At 38.2% G+C, this 8,610-nt stretch overlaps 1 protein-coding gene across 8 annotated transcripts in view; it reads left to right on the forward strand.

Moving 5' to 3' along the window:
- FBXO4 (F-box protein 4) overlaps positions 1 to 3,871 on the forward strand; it is a gene marked incomplete at its 5' end in the record, with an annotated part of 415,710 nt that extends 411,839 nt beyond the window's left edge. For all 8 annotated transcript variants that reach the window (XR_013827585.1, XR_013827586.1, XR_013827587.1 and 5 more), the window contains one exon: positions 3,625 to 3,871. The remainder of the gene's footprint in view (positions 1 to 3,624) is intronic.
- Positions 3,872 to 8,610: the final 4,739 nt, after the last annotated feature.

Raw genomic sequence — 8,610 nt, forward strand, 5'->3', positions numbered from 1 at the left:
GACCATCCACATAAACTGCGATATCTCAGTTTTGTTTCATAGGCACATTTGCCAAATTAAAATCTGGGTTATTTCCTCTCATGGGTAAAAGAAAAGAAAATGATATTTTCAGGTCTGGCTTAGTGCATCCATACGAGAAGGAGCAATGTTCTTAAAGAACATGGAAGCACCTGTATTCCAGCTGCCACTGTGGAAAAAATAAGAAGGAAAGACTGAGCTTTACAGAATTCGTTTTGATCATTCAACATGTTTTCAATATGATGCTAAATTTGGTTTTTAAAGAAATAATAAACATGCAATGGCAGGTCCATTGGGCAAAATTTTGGCTTGAACTTGAAGTGGATGATAAGACAGGAATAACAGATGGGAAGAGAACACATGAGAAGAGAAATTTTATAAACTAAATCCTGGGCTCAGTGTTTTTGGGAACTCTCAGTGCTTTGGACTATTTAAATATTAACTGCACTTTTCAATGTCCTATTTTTTGTCTGATATAACAAGTGGGGGATGAGCAAGTTATTCAACAACATTCTATTATAGTCCAAAATGCCAGAAAATCCATTCAAGGCTTCCTGTGGTATACAGCTATAGGAATAAATGAATAAAACTGAAGAGACCTCTGAGGAGGAAATTGTATGATTGTATCATAGTGCCACCTGGCCTATACAGCAACACTCTGCTCACGTGGCATCAATTTGCTATTGCAAACATGAAATTGTGTACTTTACATGGAAATTGTATATTTTCAACCTCAGGATAGGTATGAGAGGCCAATCCTTCAAAGAGAACAAATAATTTATATCATACTGCACATAGGAGACTTTCCATTTGGATGATTCACTGATTTCTGAATACTTTTGAAATGACCATTTCTAGATCCAAATGCCTTTATCTCAGATATTATCATTATTATAGATTGCTAGCGTTATCAGACTAGAAACTTTAGGATGAGTGCAGCAGAGGAAATCAGAGACCTATCACCCAAATACTATTACTTGAATTAGAATTTATAATAAGGACCACTAATTTAAATTTTGTCGGGTATAAGCTTTTTTTTTAAAGCTTTGGGTGAATTCAGTTTCATTTTTATATATAGTTTACAGCTATCCATTTGTTTGAAATTATGATGTCTTTGTTTTGAGATTTAATCATGGGTTTACACTTAGATATACTCCCCAACAGGAGCACAGGACACCCATTCATCAAAGCTATAAACGACATTTTTCTTTTGTTGCCACACATACTCTATTTTAAGGTAGAGGGAGTACTAGCCATTTCAGAACGTTTCAGAAGGAAGACTTGGCATACCCGATCAGCATGTGCAGAGGCTTGCACCCTACACTGCATATAAATATTTTCAGACCATGTTTTGGTAGGAGTTTATCCAGATTAGCTATAGAGTAAAAGAATGTTACAGCAGGAAGGAACCCCAGAGAGGGTCTAGGGCTCAAGGCCAACTCACCCTGCTTGTTTTATAAATTCTCCTGGAGAAGTTAAAAGACTTGCCCAATGTTACATTAATGTGTAGCATGGCCCCCATCTTCTATTATGTAGGACATTTAGGAAAGATGTACCATGTGTACATAAAAGTACAGACATGGGTTCAGACTAATGCACACTAAAATCCCTGCTTAACTGTTAGCTAGCTATGTAACCTTGAGCAAATTACTCATCCTTTCTAAAACCCAGCTTCCGTATCTTAAATTAGAGATAATAAATAACATAACATATAGGGTTGGATTGTGAATTATGTGAGGTAATCAATTTAATAAGTCATTGCACATAGAAAATAATAACACAGGAAATATATAAATCCACTATGCTCAAATTCCTGATGGCATTGTAATACATAGTGAAAATAATCTGCTCTAAATGGCTTAAAAATTAAATTTGACTGGAGTTTTATCAAGAAATTCTTCATACTATTTAAATTATATTCATGAATCTCACTAGTTGCCCAGGGTATTTTAATGAACCCAGGGCACTTATGCACCCAAAGTGCCTGTGTAAAACCATGACACTTTGAAGGAGGTCTGCGTAAGTGAGAAAGTGGATGATATTACATACCCATCTGCAGGGAAAATGAACATATTACAGATACATACATACATGGCTGAAAAATGTAAGTAAACTCGTCCTCTTGATTTATCCTTTTTCATTAATCGAATCTGAATCTGATCATATTAAAATCAGATTTTGACATCCTTAAGGAATAAGTTATCATTTTAAGCAGAGACAAATGTGAGAAAAATTCTATATGATACACTTATTCTTTAGAATCTGTTGGATCCAGTGGTTTGATCTGCATGTAAGAACTCTGAACCTGATCATCAAGCATATTTTTGCAAAGTATAGCCAGTGAGATGCCAATCAACAGGGATGGCCAACTGGCATCAAAGTAACTCTTTTTGGCTGAAGAGCAAATTGTACTTGGGTCAGAGAGAAAGCCAAGTCCCTGAAGATTCTCTCACAGCATTGTAAACAGTAATAGCTCCACTGTTCAGATAAGGGGCCTGTTCAAGGCCTCCTTGTAAGTAAGTAATCTAAAACACATTCAGACAGCAATGACTCTTGTTGGAACAAGATTTTAAGCAGTGCCTAAAAGTTCTTTAAAAATGTACTTAAAAGTTAAAAGAACTTTTATCTCTATTGCAAATTGGGGATCCACTTAATTCAAATGCTGTATCATCTCAAGTTATCTAAGAAGCTGAAGGCAAGATGGAATTAGATAGTTGAAGTATTTTTTGGAGGAGACACCTGTGAAAGATGTAGGGGAGAGGGAGCAGAATAGGCTAGGAGAGCATCAGGCTGTGATGAAGGTCTAGCACCTGTGTAAAGAGAGAAGGAAGGAAGGATGATGATGTATTGAATAGGAAGAGCTTCAGACTATACTACAGCTCCTACACTGCATCAATCAGGTCGATGGGGAGCCACAAAGCAGAGACTGCCCTTTAGAAGAGTCTGGTGTTGGGCAGAAATGTCCCAGCCCTAGTAGCCAGTCACTGGCTGGGTGAAGCCTGAAGAAAGTGTGGCCTTGGCATGAACATTATGGCGGATCCAAAGGTTGGGCCTCTGGAGGTTGTCTGCCAACCCCAGTACTTGCACAAAGTTCTCTGGAAAGGAGATCTGAGCATTTCCATGAATGCCACAGATGCCTTCCTAAAATAATATCCACAAGGGTTCTCCAAATGGGTTCCTTAAAAAGACAGGAGGGTTAGATAAGCATGATTGAAAAAAGAATTATATGCATTTTACTATATATGACATTATATAGGATGAAATATTGATAATAGCTGTGGTTCAGGTATTAACTTCCATTAACTTCCAGTTTCTGTACATAAGCATTGGCAAAACCTTTGGCCTTGCATGGCTTAAGCAATTGCTTCTGTGGTAAGTTCAGGTTTCCTTCTTAGCTATTTTATGGCTCAGGTTTCTTTTATCTGAGTTTCATGCAATTCTAGGTTGAAATGGCTTTTCCATCAAATAATTGACCATACTACCAGTATACTAGAAAATTATCAGTCTCAACTGTTCTTTCATTAATTCTGACTTTGTGCACTTTCAATAGCTTAATGACTCTTCTTTATTTCAAAAAACCTAAAAAGTGTTCTTCTTCTTCGACAGTCATTGTTATGTGGGAATGATGATTTCACATATAAGATCCTTCACAGTGAGAGGAGATTGGTTCAAGATGGCGGAGTAGAAGGACGTGCTCTCACTCCCTCTTGCAAGAGCACTGGAATCACAGCTAACTGCTGAACAGTCATCAACAGGAAGACACTGGAACTCACCAAAAAGGATACCCCACAGCCAAAGACAAAGGAGAAGCCACAATGAGATGGTAGGAGGGGTGCAATTACAATAAAATCAAATCCCATAATTGCTGGGTGGGTGACTCACAAACTGGAGAACACTTATACACAGAAGTCCATCTACTGGAGTGAAGGTTCTGAGCCCCATGTCAGGCTTCCCAACCTGGGGGGCTGGCAATGGGAGGAGGAATTCCTAGAGAATCAGACTTTGAAGGCTAGCAGGATTTGATTACAGGACTTTGACAGAACTGAGGGAAACAGAGACTCCACTCTTGGAGGGCACACACAAAGCAGTGTGTGCATCGGGACCCAGGGGAAGGAGCAGTGACCCCATAGGAGACCGAACCAGACTTACCTGCTAGTATTGGAGGGTCTCCTGCAGAGGTGGAGGGTGGCTGTGTCTCATCGTGAGGACAAGGACACTGGCAGCAGAAGTTCTGGGAAGTACTACTTGGCGTGATCCCTCCCAGAGTCTGCCATTAGCCCCAACAAAGATCCTGGGTAGGCTTCAGTCTTGGGTCGCCTCAGGCCAAACAACCAACAGGGAGGGAGCCCAGCCCCACCCATCAGCAGACAAGCAGATTAAAGTTTTACTCAGCTCTGCCCACCAGAGCAACATTCAGGTCTACCCACCACCAGTCCCTCCCATCAGGAAACTTACACAAGCCTCTTATATAGCCTAATCCAACAGAGGGCAGACAGCAGTAGCAAGAAGAACTACAATCCTGCAGCCTGTGGAACAAAACCCACATTCACAGAAACATAGACAAGATGAAAAGGCAGAGGGCTATGTACCAGATGAAGGAAGAAGATAAAACCCCAGAGGGGCTTCCCTGGTGGCGCAGTGGTTGAGAGTCCGCCTGCTGATGCAGGGAACACGGGTTCCTGCCCCGGTCCGGGCAGATCCCACATGCTGCGGAGCGGCTGGGCCCGTGAGCCATGGCTGCTGAGCCTGCGTGTCCGGAGCCTGTGCTCCGCAACAGGAGAGGCCACAACAGTGAGAGGCCTGCGTACTGCAAAAAAAAAAAAAAAAAAAAAAAAAAAGATAAAACCCCAGAAAAACAACTAAACAAAGTGACGATAGGCAACCTTCCAGAAAAAGAATTCAGAATAATGATAGTGAAGATGATCCTGGACCTCGGAAAAAGAATGGAGGCAAACATTGAGAAGATGAAAGAAACGTTTAATAAGAACCTAGAAAAATTAAAGAACAAACAAATAGAGATGAACAATACAATAACTGAAATTAAAAATACACTAGAAGGAATCAATAGCAGAGTAGCTGAGGCAGAAAAATGGATAAGTGAACTGGAAGACAGAATGAGGGAATTCACTGCTGCGGAACAGAATAAAGAAAAAAGAATGAAAATAAATGAAGAAATCCTAAGAGACCTCTGGAACAATATTAAACGCAACAACATTCACATTATAGGGGTCCCAGAGGAAGAGAGAGAGAAAGGACCCGAGAAGATATTTGAAGCGATTAAAGTCAAAAACTTCCCTAACATGGGAAAGGAAATAGCCATCCAAGTCCAGGAAGCACAGATAATCCCATACAGGATAAACCCAAGGAGAAACATGCCAAGAAACATAGTAATCAAATTGACAAAAATTAAAGACAAAAAAAAATTATTGAAAGCAGCAAGGGAAAAACAACAAATAACATACAAAGGAACTCCCATAAGGTTAATAGCTGATTTCTCAGCAGAAAGTCTACAAGCCAGAAGGGAGTGGCATGATATATTTAAAGTGATGAAAGGGAAGAACCTACAACCAAATTGTATTTGGATTACTCTACCCGACAAGGATCTCATTCAGATTTGTTGGAGAAATCAAAAGCTTTACAGACAAGCAAAATCTGAGAGAATTCAGCACCACCATACCAGCTCTACAACAAATGCTAAAGGAGCTTCTCTAAGTGAGAAACACAAGAGAAGAAAAGGACCTACAAAAACAAACCCAAAACAATTCAGAAAATGGTAATAGGAACATATATATTGATAATTACCTTAAACGTGAATGGATTAAATGCTCCAACCAAAAGACATAGACTGGCTGAATGGATACAAAAACAAGACTCATATATATGCTGTCTACAAGAGACCCACTTCAGACCAAGGGACACATACAGAATGAAAGTGAAGGGATGGAAAAAGATATTCCATGCAAATGGAAATCAAAGGAAAGCTGGAATAGCAATACTCATATCAGATAAAATAGACTTTAAAATAAAGAATGTTACAAGAGACAAGGAAGGACACTACGTAATGATCAGGGGGTCAATCCAAGAAGAAAATATAACAATTATAAATATACATGCAACCAACATAGGAGCACCTCAATACATAAGGCAACTGCTAACAGCTATAAAAGAGGAAATCGACAGTAACACAGTAATAATGGGGGACTTTAACACCTCACTTACACCAATGGACAGATCATCCAAACAGAATATTAATAAGGAAACACAGCTTTAAATGACACAATAGACCAGATAGATTTAATTGATATTTATAGGACATTCCATCAAAAATGGCAGATTATACTTTCTTCTCAAGTATGCACATTCTCCGGGATAGATCACATCTTGGGTCACAAATCAAGCCTCAGTAAATTTAAGAAAATTGAAATTCTACCAAGCATCTTTTCTGACGACAACACTATGAGATTAGAAATCAATTACAGGGAAAAAAACGTAAAAAACACAAACACATGGAGACTAAACAATACGTTACTAAATAACAAAGAGATCACTGAAGAAATCAAAGAAGAAATCAAAAAATACCTAGAGACAAATGACAATGAAAACATGACAATCCAAAACCTATGGATGCAGCAAAAGTAGTTCTAAGAGGGAAGTTTATAGCAATACAATCCTATCTCAAGAAACAACAAACACCTCAAATAAACAATCTACCCTTACACCTAAAAGAACTAGAGGAAGAGGAACAAACAAAACCCAAAATTAGTAGAAGGAAAGAAATCCTAAAGATCAGAGCAGAAAAAAATGAAATAGAAACAAAGAAAACAATAGCAGAGATCAATAAAACTAAAAGGTGGTTCTTTGAGTAGATAAACAAAATTGATAAACCATTAGCCAGACTCATCAAGAAAAAGAGGGAGAGGACTCAAATCATTAAAATTAGAAATGGAAAACGAGAAGTTACAACAGACACCACAGAAATACAAAGCATCCTAAGAGACTACTACAAGCAACTCTATGCCAATAAAATGGACAACCTGGAAGAAATGGACAAATCCTTAGAAAGGTATAAAATTTCAAGACTGAACCAGGAAGAAATAGAAAATATGAACAGACCAATCACAAGTAATGAAATTGAAACTGTGATTAAAAATCTTCCAACAAACAAAAGTCTAGCAGCAGATGGCTTCACATTTAGAGAAGAGCTAACACCTATCCTTCTCAAACTCTTGCAAAAAATTTCAGAGGAAGGAACACGCCCAAACTCATTCTATGAGGCCACCATCACCCTGATACCAAAATCAGACAAAGATACTACAAAAAAGAAAATTACAGACCAATATCACTGATGAATATAGATGCAAAAATCCTCAACAAAATACCAGCAAACAGAATCCAACAGCACATTAAAAGGATCATACACCATGATCAAGTGGGATTTCTCCCAGGGATGAAAGGATCATTCAATATATGCAAATCAATCAATGTGATACACCATATTAACAAATTGAGGAATAAAAACCATATGATCAACTCAATAGATGCAGAAAAAGCTTTCGACAAAATTCAACACCAATTTATGATAAAAACTCTCCAGAAAGTGGGCATAGAGGGAACCTACCTCAACATAATAAAGGCCATATACGACAAACCCACAGCAAACATCATTCTCAATGGTGAAAAACTGAAAGCATTTCCTCTAAGATCAGGAAGAAGACAAGGATGCCCACTCTCACCACTCTTATTCAACATAGTTTTGGAAGTCCTAGCCACGGCAATCAGAGAAGAAAAACAAATAAAAGGAATACAAATTGGAAAAGAAGAAGTAGAACTGTCACTGTTTGCAAATGACATGATACTATACATAGTGAATACTAAAGATGCTACCAGAAAACTACTAGAGCTAATTAATGAATCTGGTAAAGTTGCAGGATACTAAATTAATGCAGAGAAATCTCTTGCATTCCTATACACTAATGGTGAAAAATCTGAAAGAGAAATTAAGGAAACACTCCCATTTACCACTGCAACAAAAAGAATAAAATACCTAAGATTAAACCTACCTAGGGAGACAAAAGACCTGTTTGCAGAAAACTATAAGACACTGATGAAAGAAATTAATGATGATACCAATAGATGGAGAGATATACCGTGTTCTTGGACTGGAAGAATCAATATTGTGAAAATGACTATACTACCCAAAGCAATCTACAGATTCAATGCAATCCCTATCAAATTACCAATGGCATTTTTTACCGAACTGAAAGAAAAAAATCTTCAAATTTATATGGAGAGACAAAAGACTCCGAATAGCCAAAGCGGTCTTGAGGGGAAAAAACGGAGCTGGAGGAATCAGGCTCCTGGACTTCAGACTATACTATAAAGCTATGGTAATCAAGACAATATGGTACTGGCACAAAACAAATATAGATCAATGGAACAGGATAGAAAGCCCAGAGATAAACCCATGCACCTATGGTCAACTAATCTATGACAAAGGAGGCAAGGATATATAATGGACAAAAGACAGTCTCTTCAATAAGTCGTGCTGGGAGAACTGGACAGCTACGTGTAAAAGAATGAAATTAGAACACT

This window comes from Stenella coeruleoalba, assembly GCF_951394435.1.
Source record: "Stenella coeruleoalba genome assembly, chromosome: 3".
Taxonomy (NCBI): Eukaryota; Metazoa; Chordata; class Mammalia; order Artiodactyla; family Delphinidae; genus Stenella; species Stenella coeruleoalba.